Source organism: Budorcas taxicolor, chromosome 10, assembly GCF_023091745.1.
Source record: "Budorcas taxicolor isolate Tak-1 chromosome 10, Takin1.1, whole genome shotgun sequence".
NCBI classification, from domain to species: domain Eukaryota; kingdom Metazoa; phylum Chordata; class Mammalia; order Artiodactyla; family Bovidae; genus Budorcas; species Budorcas taxicolor.
In genome coordinates, this window is record NC_068919.1 from 5,302,290 (window position 1) to 5,315,782 (window position 13,493).

A 13,493-nucleotide genomic window follows, 5' to 3' on the forward strand; every position below is an offset into this window, starting at 1 on the left:
GAAAAAATTCAAATATCTACCTCTGTTGCAGAAAGTATGATAACGTGATAAATATTAGTAGCTGACTTTCAAGCATATAAATAGTGATAAGACTTTAGGGGTATAGCAGTTTTATGATTGTATGTATTTTTCTCACCAGCCATCCTGCCTGAAACTCAAGAAATATAGAATCCCTGGGAATGTAATGTGAGTACACTTGCAAAGTTCCTTGTCCTTAGCTGGCAAGCTAAATGGATGAATACTAGCCCTGAGATTGCCTTTCTTAAAACCATAAGTAGTGTCACTTATGTTTTCTTGGCCATCCTGGATCTTTCGTGAAGTAGGCTGTTTACTCAAGACTTCCAAATTTATGATGATGTCTTTTTCAGAAATTAGTATGTATGTGTATTTTTCTTTTTCTTCTGGGTGACTTATTTTTTCCAGATTTAATGAGATACAGTTGGCGTATAACATTGTGTAAGTTTTAAATGTGTGATGTTTTGATGTATGTATATGTTGAGAAGTGTTCGCCACAATAAGGTTAGTTAACACATCTTTTCCCAGGTAGCGTTAGTGATAAAGAACCCACTTGCAGGAGACGTAAGAGATTTGGGTTCAACCTCTGGGTCAGGAAGATTCCCTGGAGGAGGGCGTGGCAAATCCACTCCATGCCCCACTCCATGTATGCTTGCTTGAAGAAACCCATGGAGAGGGGAGGCTGGCAGTCTATGGTCCATTGAGTCACAGAGAGTCAGGGACAACTGACTTTTTTTTTTAACACATTGCACAGCACATCTTTTACATTACATAATAACCATTTTGTTTTTGTTGTTATGGTGAGAACAGTAAAGAAATGTTCAAGTATATTATACAGTATTGTTATCTGTAGTCATCATGCTATGCATTAGATCCCTGGAACTTATTCATCTTATAATTGAAAGGTTGTAATTTTAACCAACATCTTCCCCAGCCCCCAGATACCAGCAGCCCCCATTCTACTCTCATTTTCTGTAAGTTTGCTGTTTTTAGATTTCATGTGTAAGTGAGATCACAGAGTATTTATCTTCCTCTGTACAACTATTTCACTTAGTATAGTGCCCTCAAGATCTATCCGTATGGTCCCAGATGGTAGAATTTTCTTCTTTTTTTAATGGCTGAATAATATTTGTGTGTCTGTTTTGCAAGGTGACACTTCTTCATGACTTATTCCCCTCAATCGTACATAAATTGGAAGGATAATGCAGCCATTTATTCCTCAAGTGTATACCCTAATGCGTGAGTCCCCACTAGGTGCCAGGCACGTTGTTAGGGCTTGGGAATGCCACAGTGAGCAAGGCAGCCCTGGCCTCAGTCTCCACAGTGTTTCGTTGCTGGCCAGTCACTCGGCTGTGTCCAGATCTTTGGAGCCCCATGGACTGCAGCACGCCAAGTGTCCCTGTCCTTCACCATCTCTTGGAGCTTGCTCAAGCTCATGTGCGTTACGTTAGTGATACCATCCAACCATCTCATCCTCTGCCTCCCCTTTTCCTCCTGCCTTCAATCTCTCCCAGCTCAAGGTCTTTTCTGAGTCAACTCTTCACATCAAGTAGCCAAAGTCTTGGAGCTTCAGTTTCAGCATCAGTCCTTCCAAGGAATATTTAGAACTAATTTCCTGTAGGATTCACTGGTTTGATCTCCTTGCAGTCCAAAGGACTCTCAAGGGTCTTCTACAACACCACAGTTCAAAAGCATCAGTTCTTCGGTGCTCAGCCTTCTTTATGGTCCAAGTCTCACACCCATACATGACTATTGGAAAAACCATAGCTTTGACTAGACAGACCTTTGGTGGCTTTTTAATACATTGTCTAGGTTTGTCATAGCTTTTATTCCAAGGAGCAAGCATTGCTCAGAGTTTAGCAATGAAGAAAAAGTATCTCTTGTCTATGAATGAAGAAAAGAAATCCTGATCCCTTACTTTCTTTTTCTGAAATAATTTTTAATTAAAAATTTATAGTACATGAAAAAATAATATGTAAAAATGCAAATCAAAACCACAGTGAGATACCATTTCACACCCATTACAGTGGCTTATTATTTTAGAAAAGAAGTGAGGATGGGAAACAAGTTTTGCCAAGGATGTGGAGAAATTGGAACCCTCAATCATGGGAATGTAAAATGGTGCAGCTGCTGTGGAGGACAGTTTGGCAGTTCCTCAAAAAGGTAGAATTACCATATGAACCAGCAATTCTAGATATTTTCCCAAAAGCATTGAAAGCAGAAACTCAAACAGATACTTATCCACCAATCTTCATAGTATTCATAATAGCCAAAGGTAGAAATCAAGTATTCATCAACAGATAAATGGATAAACAAAATGTGGTATATCCACATAATGGAATTCTACTCAGCCTTAAAAAGGGTGGAAAATATGACATATGCTACACCATGGATGAAAATTGAGAAACCTATGCTAAATATAATAAGCCTGTCAAAAGGGACAAATATTTTACGATTCTACTAATATGAGTTACCTTTAATAGGTAAATTCATAGAGACAGAAAAATATTGGTTATCAGAGGTAGGGGGAAGGGAAATGGGGAGTTATTTAATGGGGGCAGAGTTTCTATTTGGGATGATGAAAAAGTTCTAGAAATGAAGAGTGGTGAAGTTTGTATAATACTGTGACTTTACTATACTACTGAATTGTGCATTTAAAAATGGCTATAATGTGAATTTTATGTGTATTTTAATCACAACATGTGAATACTTTCCTTTTACTAGAAAATTAAACATTATAGACAAGGTTAGAGCCCTCTTTGACCACTTCCTTCATCCTGATTCTAGTCACCCCTATTCAGTGCTTCTGTGCTTACTTCGCTAGAGTTTTTTTTTTTTTTTTTAATATTTATCTGTATTCATATGTACTTACCAAAATGCTATGTATTTTCAGCTTTATCCAAAAAACATATCTGTTTTAGTGTGGAGATGTGAATCCATGGTTTGCAGTGAAAATGTTCTAAGCAGCAAGGCTACCTGGCTTATTAATGGAGACTTCCTTTTTTTTTTTTTTTTTTTTTTGATGGATATACATCTTTAAAAGGTTTTTTTTTTTTTTTTTTCAGTTTTCTTTTTTTTTGTTGTTGTGGCAGGGTTAGTGTCTGCAGACCGACTTTTGTTTATGCTAAAGCTGGCCAGCTCAGGTTTCACTCCTGCCCTAGGGAACACTCTGTTCTCCTTGCTGAATTCCAGGTATAGACTCCCAGTTTCGGGTCACTGCTCTTTTTTGCATAGGGCTGCTTTAGTAGGCAGTCTCTCAGTGTGCATAACTTTATTTAAATCATTTTCTTTTCCTTTTCCCATTTCTATTATAGCTTCTAGTTCGCAGAAATATCAAATAGATGTCAGAATTTATATTAAAAAATTTTTATCTTCTGTGTTCAAAGATGATGCATCCTCATTCTGAGAAAATTAAGGCAATTTAGAATGGTTGCAAAGCAGAATGTATATGCATTTTGATAATCTTTCCAGACATTTCTTAATGTAATTACCCACAGGTGCCAAACATAATTTTACATAAGTAGGATCATACTATGTACACTGTATTGCAGTTTGCTTTTTTAAATTAAAAAAGGAAATCTGTATAGTTTTCTGTGTCAGTGAATAGATATACAAACCCATTTTTGACTCACAACAATACTTTTAAAAATAGAATGGGATTTGGTCTTATTCTATAGAAAAGCACAAAGAATCAAACATTCTCCCAACCTTGAATGCTTACAGGGAACAGTTTGTTAAATTAAAAGAAACACATCTATGAGATTAAAAAATTCATGCTACAAAAAGTTCCCTTTTTTGGGGGGGGTGGCTTCCCTTGTGGTTCAGCTGCTAAAGAGTCTGCCTGCAACATGGGAAACCTGTGTTTGATCCCTGGGTTGGGAAGATCTCCTGGAGAAGGAAAATGGTAACCACTCTAGTATTCTGGCCTGGAGATTTCCATGGACTATCCAGTCCATGGGGTCGCAAAGGGTCGGACACTACTGAGCAACTTTCACTTTCAAAAAGTTATAAAGTAAAAAGTGAATGTTGAGAGCCACGCTCCCCTTCTTAGTTCATTTACCCAAGGCTAAAATGCCTTTCTTAGTTTCTTGTGAATCCTTCAAAACATACAAAATTATTTACATATACTTACTTCTGTCTCTTTTTTTGTCTTTAACACAAAAGATCATAGTATACAGTTACTTACTTTGCTTTTATCATTTAATACATTATGGGGTTAGTTCCCTAACAGGAAGGTATAAAATATAATATAGTGTAATATAATATGCATGCATGCTACATCACTTCAGTTGTGTCCAACTCTTTGCAACCCTGTGAACTATATCCTGCCAGGCTTCTCTGTCCATGGGATTCTCCAGGCAAGAATACTGGAGTGGGTTGCCATGCCTTCCTCCAGACCTTCCTGATCCAGGGATCAAACCTGCATCTCTTACGTCTCCTATAGTTGCAGGTGGGTTCTTTACCACTGGTGCCACCTGGGAAGCCTATCATATAATGTAATATAATATAATGTAATATATAATAAATATATTTCTGGGCTGCTAAAAAAGTCAGTTGTTAGAATCTGCCACAATTTATTTGATCAGTTTCCTATCATGGTAATTTTGACTGTTGCCAGAGTTTTCCTTGTTTGTTTATTGTAGGTTTTGATTTTACTGTTACAAATAATATTACAAGAATACCTATGTACTTATGTTACCGAGTCCAAGCTTGTTTCGCTGGCCACACAACAGGCCAATGACTTGGAGACAGGTGTTGAGGCAAAGTATGTGACTTTTTTGCATTCACAATGAAAAGCAAGTCAAAGAAACAATTACAATATAGAGTCAGAATTAATTCTTCTCTTCAACATTTATCTTAAGAAGTCTTGCCAGCATATCCACAGAGAGAATCCTAAGCAGTGAGGACTGGGTTAAATGATGTATGTGTCTTACATTTTGAATGAAATTACCAAATTTGTTTCCTAAAATTCCACAAGCACTGGTTATCAAAAGTTTTAGTTGTTGCCAATCAAATACATTAAAATTAGTATCTTGTTCTGATTTGCATTTACTATATTATGAATGAAGTTGGGATACTTTAAAAATGTTCATTGGCCATTTGTAGTTTTTTCCTTGAAACGTTTATTCACTGTGGTTTTCTCCTGGGCTGTTCATCTTTTTCAGTAGTTATCAGTAGAAGATGGCGGAGGACTAGGACGGGGAGACCACTTTCTCCCCCACAAATTCATCGAAAGAGCATTTGAATGCTGAGCAAATTCCACAAAACAACTTCTGAATGCTGGCAGAGGACATCAGGCACCCAGAAAGTCAGCCCATTGTCTTTGAAAGGAGTTAGGACAAAATATAAAAGATACAGAGAGACAAAAGAATTAGGGACAGAGACCTGTCCTGGGGAGGGAGTCTTAAAAGAGAAGTTTCCGAACACCAGGAAGCTCTCTTCACCGGCAGGTCTGTGGGGAGTTTTGGAATCTCAGAGGGCAACATAACTGGGAGGGAAAATAAATAAATAAAACCCACAGATTATGTGCCTAATGGCAACTCCCAGGGGAGAAGTAGCCCAGATGCTCGCATCCACCACCAGCAAGTGGGGGCTGAACAGGGAGGTGCGGGCTGCACTGCTTAGGGTAAGGACCAGGCCTGAATGCCCTGAGGGCAATCTGAGGGAGCTAACATGAGACAGCAACCCAAACTGTGGGATAACCAGACAGAGAGAGAAAAAAAAAAAAAAAAGGAAAGAGAGAGAGAACTTTTCCACGAAAATCTCTAACCTAAGGCACTGCTGGCGGCTCACAGAACAAAGGACTGAGCAAATACCAGAGGAAAGCTAGCCGGCTGCGGGCTGGCCCATCCCCCGCTGGAGGCAGGGAGGCAGGCGGGAGGCAGCCAGAGCTGGAAAGGGGCAATCTCGCCCCAGAGATGGCATCCTCTACCAAACTGCGAGCAGGCTCCCAGTTGCTAACCAAGACTTCCTGGGATTCTGGACTGTTGACATCCGCCAGGAGGGTCACAGCCAGAGATCAGCGCCCCAGAGGAGACACACGGCACACCTGAGATGGCGCTCCCGCTGCGCACCCAGGAAACTGAGCGGTTGCGACGGGGGAGGTGATAAGACTCACTGGCCCACCTAGGGAGAGTGCACTCGCCAAGCTGCTCGGACCTGGGAAGGGCACAAAACGCAGGCCCAACCGAGTCTGTGCCTTTGTGGAGTACCCAAGAACCTGAACCTGAGCAGCTTAGACCTGGGAAGTGCACGCAACCCAGGGCCCGCTTTAGGCAGTTCCCCTGCAGAGCAACCTGGAACCTGAGCAGTGTAAACTGGGAAAGCACACACACCGTGAGCAGGGGCAAACCCAGTGTGGCCCAGATACTGGGAGCACTCCCCACACATGCCAGTGATATTTGTTTGCAGTGTTCCTTCCTCCCTACAGCACGACTGAACAAGTGAGCCTAAATAAGTGACCACCTTTGCCCCCTTGTGTCAGGGTGGAAATTAAGCACTGAAGAGACGTGCAAACAGAAGAAGCCAAAATAAACAGAGGGAACCGCTTTGGAAGTGACAGGTGCAACAGATTAAAACCCTATAGTTAGCAGCAACTACATTGGAAGGGGCCTATAGATCTTGAGAAGTATAAGCTGGAACAAGGGACTATCTGAAACTGAACTGACCCCACACTGCCTGCAACAGCTCCAGAGAAATTCCTAGATAGATTTTTACTATTATCATGTTTTAAATTTAAAAAAAAATTTTTTAATTTTAAGTCCTCTATTACTCCTTTAATTTTCATTGTTTATGACCAACCTAAATAGCATATTCAAAAGCAGAGACTTTACTTTGCTGACTAAGGTCCATCTAGTCAAGGCTATGGTTTTTCCTGTGGTCATGTATGGATGTGAGAGTTGGACTGTGAAGATGGCTGAGCGCCGAAGAATTGATGCTTTTGAACTGTGGTGTTGGAGAAGACTCTTGAGAGTCCCTTGGACTGCAAGGAGATCCAACCAGTCCATTCTGAAGGAGATCAACCCTGGGATTTCTTTGGAAGGAATGATGCTAAAGCTGAAACTCCAGTACTTTGGCCACCTCATGCGAAGAGTTGACTCATTAGAAAAGACTTTGATGATGGGAGGGGTTGGGGGCAGGAGAAGAAGGGGACGGCCGAGGATAAGATGGCTGGATGGCATCACTGACTCGATGGACGTGAGTCTGAGTGAACTCTGGGAGTTGGTGATGGAGAGGGAGGCCTGGCGTGCTGCGATTCATGGGGTCGCAAAGAGTTGGACACAACTGAGCAACTGAACTGAACTGAACTGAACCTACTATTACCTTGCAAAAAAAGACCCTATTTTTTAAAGCAAACTTCATATATATTTTTTATTTTTTTGACTTTGTTTTGTTTTTTTAATATTGTATTTTTGAGAGTCTAATGGCTACTCTAGATTTTTAATCTTTGCTTTTTGGTATTTGTTATCAATTTTGTACCTTTAATAATCCAGTCTTCAATACCCATCTTTACTTAGGAGTGTGATTACTGGCTTGATTAGTCTCTCCCCCTTTTGACTTTCCTTTTTCTCCTCCAGGTCACCTCTATCTCCTCCCTCCCCCTTCTCTTCTCCAAACGCTGTGAATCTCTTTGTGTGTTCCAGGCTGTAGAGAACACTTAGGGAACCGATTACTGGCTAGATCTGTCTCTCTCCTTTTGATCCCCTCTTTTATCCTCCTGGCCACCTCTGTCTCCTTCCTCCCACTTCTCTTCCCTGTGTATCTATGTGAACATCTCTGAGGGATCCAGACTGTGGAGAGCACATAGGGAAGTGATTACTGGCTAGCTTGCTCTCTTCTCTTTTGATTCCCCCTCTCTCCTCCTGGTCACTTCTATCTCCCTCCTCCCTCTTCTCTTCTCCATGTAACTCTGTGCACCTCTCTGGGTGTCCCTCACTGTGGAGAAACTTTTTATCATTAACCTAGATGTTTTATCATCAGTGCAGTATGGATGGAGAAGTGTTGAGGCTACTGTAAGAGTAAGACTGAAAACCAGAGGCAGGAGGCTTAAGTCCAAAACCTGAGAACACCATAGAACTCCTGACTCCAGAGAACATTAATCGGTAAGAGTGCATCCAAAAGCCTCCATACCTACACTGAAACCAGGCACCACCCAAGAGGTAACAAGTTCCAGAGCAAGACATGCCACGCAAATTCTCTAGCAATGCAGGAACATAGCCCTGAGCTTCAATATACAGGCTGCCCAAAGTCACGCCAAACCCATAGACATCTCAAAACTCACTACTGGACACTTCATTGCACTCCAGGGCGAAGAAATCCAGCTCCACCCACCAGAACACTGACACAAGCTTCCCTAACCAGGAAACCTTGATAAGCCACTCGTCCAACCCCACTCACGGGGAGGAACCTCCACAGTAAACAGGAACCACAAACTGCCAGAATACAGAAAGGCCACCCCAAACACAGCGATCTAAACAAGATGAAAAGGCAGAGAAATACTCAGCAGCTAAAGGAACGTGATAAATGCCCACCAAACCAAACAAAAGAGGAGGAAATAGGGAGTCTACCTGAAAAAGAATTCAGAATAATGATAGTAAAAATGATCCAAAATCTTGAAAACAAAATGGAGTTACAGATAAATAGCCTGGAGACAAGGATTGAGAAGATGCAAGAAATGTTTAACAAGGACCTAGAAGAAATTTTTAAAAAGCCAATGAATAATGCAATAACTGAGATAAAAAACATTCTGGAGGGAACCAACAGTAGGATAACGGAGGCAGAAGATAGGATAAGTGAGGTAGAAGATAGAAGGGTAGAAATAAATGAAGCAGAGAGGAAAAAAGAAAAAAGAACTGAAAGAAATGAGGACAACCTCAGAGACCTCTGGGACAATGTTAATGCCCCAACACTTGAATCATAGGAGTCCCAGAAGAAGACAAAAAGAAAGGCCATGAGAAAATACTGGAGAATATAATAGTTGAAAACTTTCCTAAAATGGGGAAGGAAATAATCACCTAAGTCCAAGAAACCCAGAGAATCCCAAACAGGATAAACCCAAGGTAAAATACCCCAAGACACATGTTACTCAAATTCACAAAAATCAAACACAAAGAACAAATATTCAAAGCAGCAAGGGAAAAACAACAAATAACACACAATGGGATTCCCATAAGGATAACAGCTGATCTTTCAATAGAAACTCTTCAAGCCAGAAGGGAATGGCAGGACATACTTAAAGTGATGAAAGAGAAAAACCTAAAACCAGATTATTGTACCCAGCAAGGATCTCATTCAGATATGAAAGAGAAATCAAAAGCTTTACAGACAAGCAAGAGCTGAGAGAATTTAGCATCACCAAACCAGCTCTTCAACAAATGCTAAAGGATCTTCTCTAGACAGGAAACACAGAAAAGGTGTAAACTTTAACTCAAAACAACAACGTAAATGGCAACGGGATCATACTTATCAATAATTACCTTAAATGTAAATGGGTTGGATGCCCCAATCAAAAGACAAAGACTGGCTGAATGGATACAAAAATAAGACCCCTATATATGCTGCCTACAAGAGACCCACTTCAAAACAAGGGACACATACAGACTGAAAGTGAAGGGCTGGAAAAAGATATTTCACACAAGTGGAGACCAAAAGAAAGCAGGAGTAGCAATACTCATATCAGATAAAATAGACTTTGAAATAAAGGCTGTGAAAAGAGACAAAGAAGGACACTACATAATGATCAAAGGATCAATCCAAGAAGATATAACAATTATAAATATATATGCACCCAACATAGGAGCACTGCAATATGTAAGGCAAATGCTAACAAGTATGAAAGGGGAAATTAACAGTAACACAATAATAGTGGGAGACTTTAATACCCCACTTACACCTATCGATAGATCAACTAAACAGAAAATTAACAAGGAAACACAAACTTTAAATGATCCAATAGACCAGTTAGACCTAATTGATATCTATAAGACATTTCACCCCAAAACAATGGATTTCACCTTTTTCTCAAGTGCACATGGAACCTTCTCCAGGATAGATCACATCCTGGGCCATAAATCTAACCTTGATAAATTTGAAAAATTTGAAATAATTCCAAGCATCTTTTCTGACCACAATGCAGTAAGATTAGATGTCAATTACATGAAAAAAAAAACTATTAAAAATTCCAACATATGGAGGCTAAACAACACGCTTCTGAATAACCAACAAATCACAGAAGAAATAAAAAAAAGAAATCAAAATATGCATAGAAACAAATGAAAACACAACAACTCAAAACCTATGGGACACTGTAAAAGCAGTGCTAAGGGGAAGGTTCATAGCAATACAGGCTTACCTCAAGAAACAAGAAAAGTCAAATAAATAACCTAACTCTACACCTAAAGCAACTAGTAAAGGAAGAAATTAAGAACCCCAGGGTTAGTGGAAGGAAAGAAATCTTAAAAATTAGGGCAGAAATAAATGCAAAAGAAACAAAAGAGACCATAGCAAAAATCAGCAAAGCTAAAAGCTGGTTCTTTGAGAAGATAAATAAAATTGACAAACCATTAGCCAGACTCATCAAGAAACAAAGGGAGAAGAATCAAATCAACAAAATTAGAAATGAAAATGGAGAAATCTCAACAGACAGCACAGAAATACAAAGGATCATAAGAGACTACTATCAGCAACTATATGCCAATAAAATGGACAACTTGGAAGAAATGGATAAATTCTTAGAAAAGTATAACTTTCAAAAACTGAACCAAGAAGAAGTAGAAAATCTTAACAGACCCATCACAAGCACAGAAATCAAAGCTGTAATCAGAAATCTTGAGGCAAACAAAAGCCAGGGACCAGATGGCTTCACAGCTGAATTCTACCAAAAATTTAGAGAAGAGCTAACAGCTATCCTACTCAAACTCTTCCAGAAAATTGCAGAGGAAGGTAAACTTCCAAACTCATTCTATGAGGCCACCATCACCCTAATACCAAAACAGGACAAAGATGCGACAAAAAAAGGAAACTACAGGCCAATATCACTAATGAACATAGATGCAAAAATCCTTAACGAAATTCTAGCAAACAGAATCCAACAACATATTAAAAAGATCATACATCATGCCCAAGTGGGCTTTATCCCAGGGATGTAAGGATTCTTTAATATCCACAAATCAATCAATGTAATACCCCACATTAGCAAATTGAATGATAAAAACCGTATGATTATCTCAATAGATGCAGAGAAAGCCTTTGACAAAATTCAACATCCATTTATGATAAAAAAAACCCTCCAGAAAGCAGGCATAGAAGGAACATACCTCAATATAATAAAAGTCATATATGATAAACCCACAGCAAACATTACCTTCAATGGTGAAAAATTGAAAGCATTTCCCCTAAAGTCAGGAACAAGACAAGGGTGCCCACTCACCACTACTATTCAACATAGTTTTGGAAGTTCTAGCCATAGCAATCAGAGAAGAAAAAGAATAAAAGGAATCCAGATTGGAAAAGAAGTAAAACTCTCACTGTTTGCAGATGACATGGTCCTCTACATAGAAAACCCTAAAGACTCCACCAGAAAATTACTAGAGCTAATCAATGAGTATAGTAAAGTTTAAGGATATAAAATTAACACACAGAAATCCCTTGCATTCCTATATACTAACAATGAGAAAACAGAAAGAAAAATTAAGGAAACAATTCCATTCACCATTGCAATGAAAAGAATGAAACACTTAAGAACATATCTACCTAAAGAAACAAAAGACCGATATATAGAAAACTATAAAACACTGATGAAAGAAATCAAAGAGGACACAAATAGATGGAGAAATATACCATGTTCATGGATTGGAAGAATCAATATAATGAAAATGAGTATACTACCCAAAGCAATCTATAGATTAAATGCAATCCCTATCAATTTACCAACAGTATTTTTCACAGAACTAGAACAAATAATTTCACAATTTGTATGGAAATACAAAAAACCTTGAATAGCCAAAGCAATCTTGAGAAAGAAGAATGGAACTGGAGGAATCAAGCTGCCTGACTTCAGGCTATAGTACAAAGTTACAGTCATTAAGACAGTATGGTACTGCTACAAAGACAGAAATATAGATCAATGGAACTAAATAGAAAGCCCAGAGATAAATCCACGCATCAGTGGATATCTTATCTTTGACAAAGGAGGAAAGAATATACAATGGAGAAAAGACAATCTCTTTTAACAAGTGGTGCTGGGAAAACAGGTCAACCACCTGTAAAAGAATGAATAGAACACTTTCTAACACCATACACAAAAATAAACTCAAAATGGATTAAGGATCTACACATAAGAACAGAAACTATAAAACTCCTAGAGGAAAACAAAGGCAAAACACTCTCTGACATAAATCACAGCAGGATCCTCTATGACCCACCTCTCAGACTAATGGAAATAAAAGCAAAAATAAACAAATGGGACCTAATTAAACTTAAAAACTTTTGCACAACGAAAGAAATTATAAGCAAAGTGAAAAGACAGCCTTCAGAATGGGAGAAAATCATAGCAAACGAAGCAACTGAAAAATAATTAGTCTCAAAAATATATAAGCAACTCCTGCAGCTCAACTCCAGAAAAATAAATGACCCAATCAAAAAATGGGTCAAAGAACTAAATAGACATTTCTCCAAAGAAGACATACAGATGGCTAACAAACACATGAAAAGATGCTCAACATCACTCATTATCAGAGAAATGCAAATCAAAATCACAATGAGGTACCATCTCATGCCGGTCAGAATGGCTGCTATCCAAAAGTCTACAAACAATAAATGCTGGAGAAGGTGTGGAGAAAAGGGAACCCTCTTACACTGTTGGTGGGAATGCAAACTAGTTCAGCCACTATTGGAAATAGAACTGCCATATGACCAGCAATCCCACCGCTGGGCATACACACCAAGGAAACCAGAATTGAAAGAACCCAATGTTCATCGCAGCACTGTTTATAATAGCCAGGACATGGAAGCAACCTAGATGTCCATCAGCAGATGAATAGACAAGAAAGCTGTGGTATATATACACAATGGAGTATTACTCAGCCATTAAAAATAATACATTTGAATCAGTTCTAATGAGGGGGATGAAAGTGGAGCCTATTATACAGAGTGAAATAAGCCAGAAAGAAAAACACCAATACAGTATACTAATGCCTATATATGGAATTTGTAAAGATGGTAACGATGATCCTATATGTGAGACAGCAAAAGAGACACAGATGTAAAGAACAGACTTTTGGATTCTGTGGGAGAAGGCAAGAGTGGGATGATTTGAGAGAATAGCATTGAAACATGTATATTATCATATGTGAAACAGATTGCCAGTCCAGGTTTGATGCATGAGACAGGGTGTTCAGGGCTGGTGCACTGGGATTACCCAGAGGGATGGGATGGGGAGGGAGGTGGGAGGGGGGTTCAGGATGGGGAACACATCTACC

General features: G+C 39.2%; 1 long non-coding RNA gene across 1 annotated transcript in view; it reads left to right on the plus strand.

Annotated features, from left to right (window-relative positions):
- LOC128054407 (uncharacterized) overlaps positions 1-13,493 on the plus strand; it is an 83,482-nt gene that overhangs the window by 2,397 nt on the left and 67,592 nt on the right. The window contains exon 2 of the long non-coding RNA XR_008200003.1: positions 140-186. This is a non-coding gene — a long non-coding RNA (uncharacterized LOC128054407). The remainder of the gene's footprint in view (positions 1-139; positions 187-13,493) is intronic.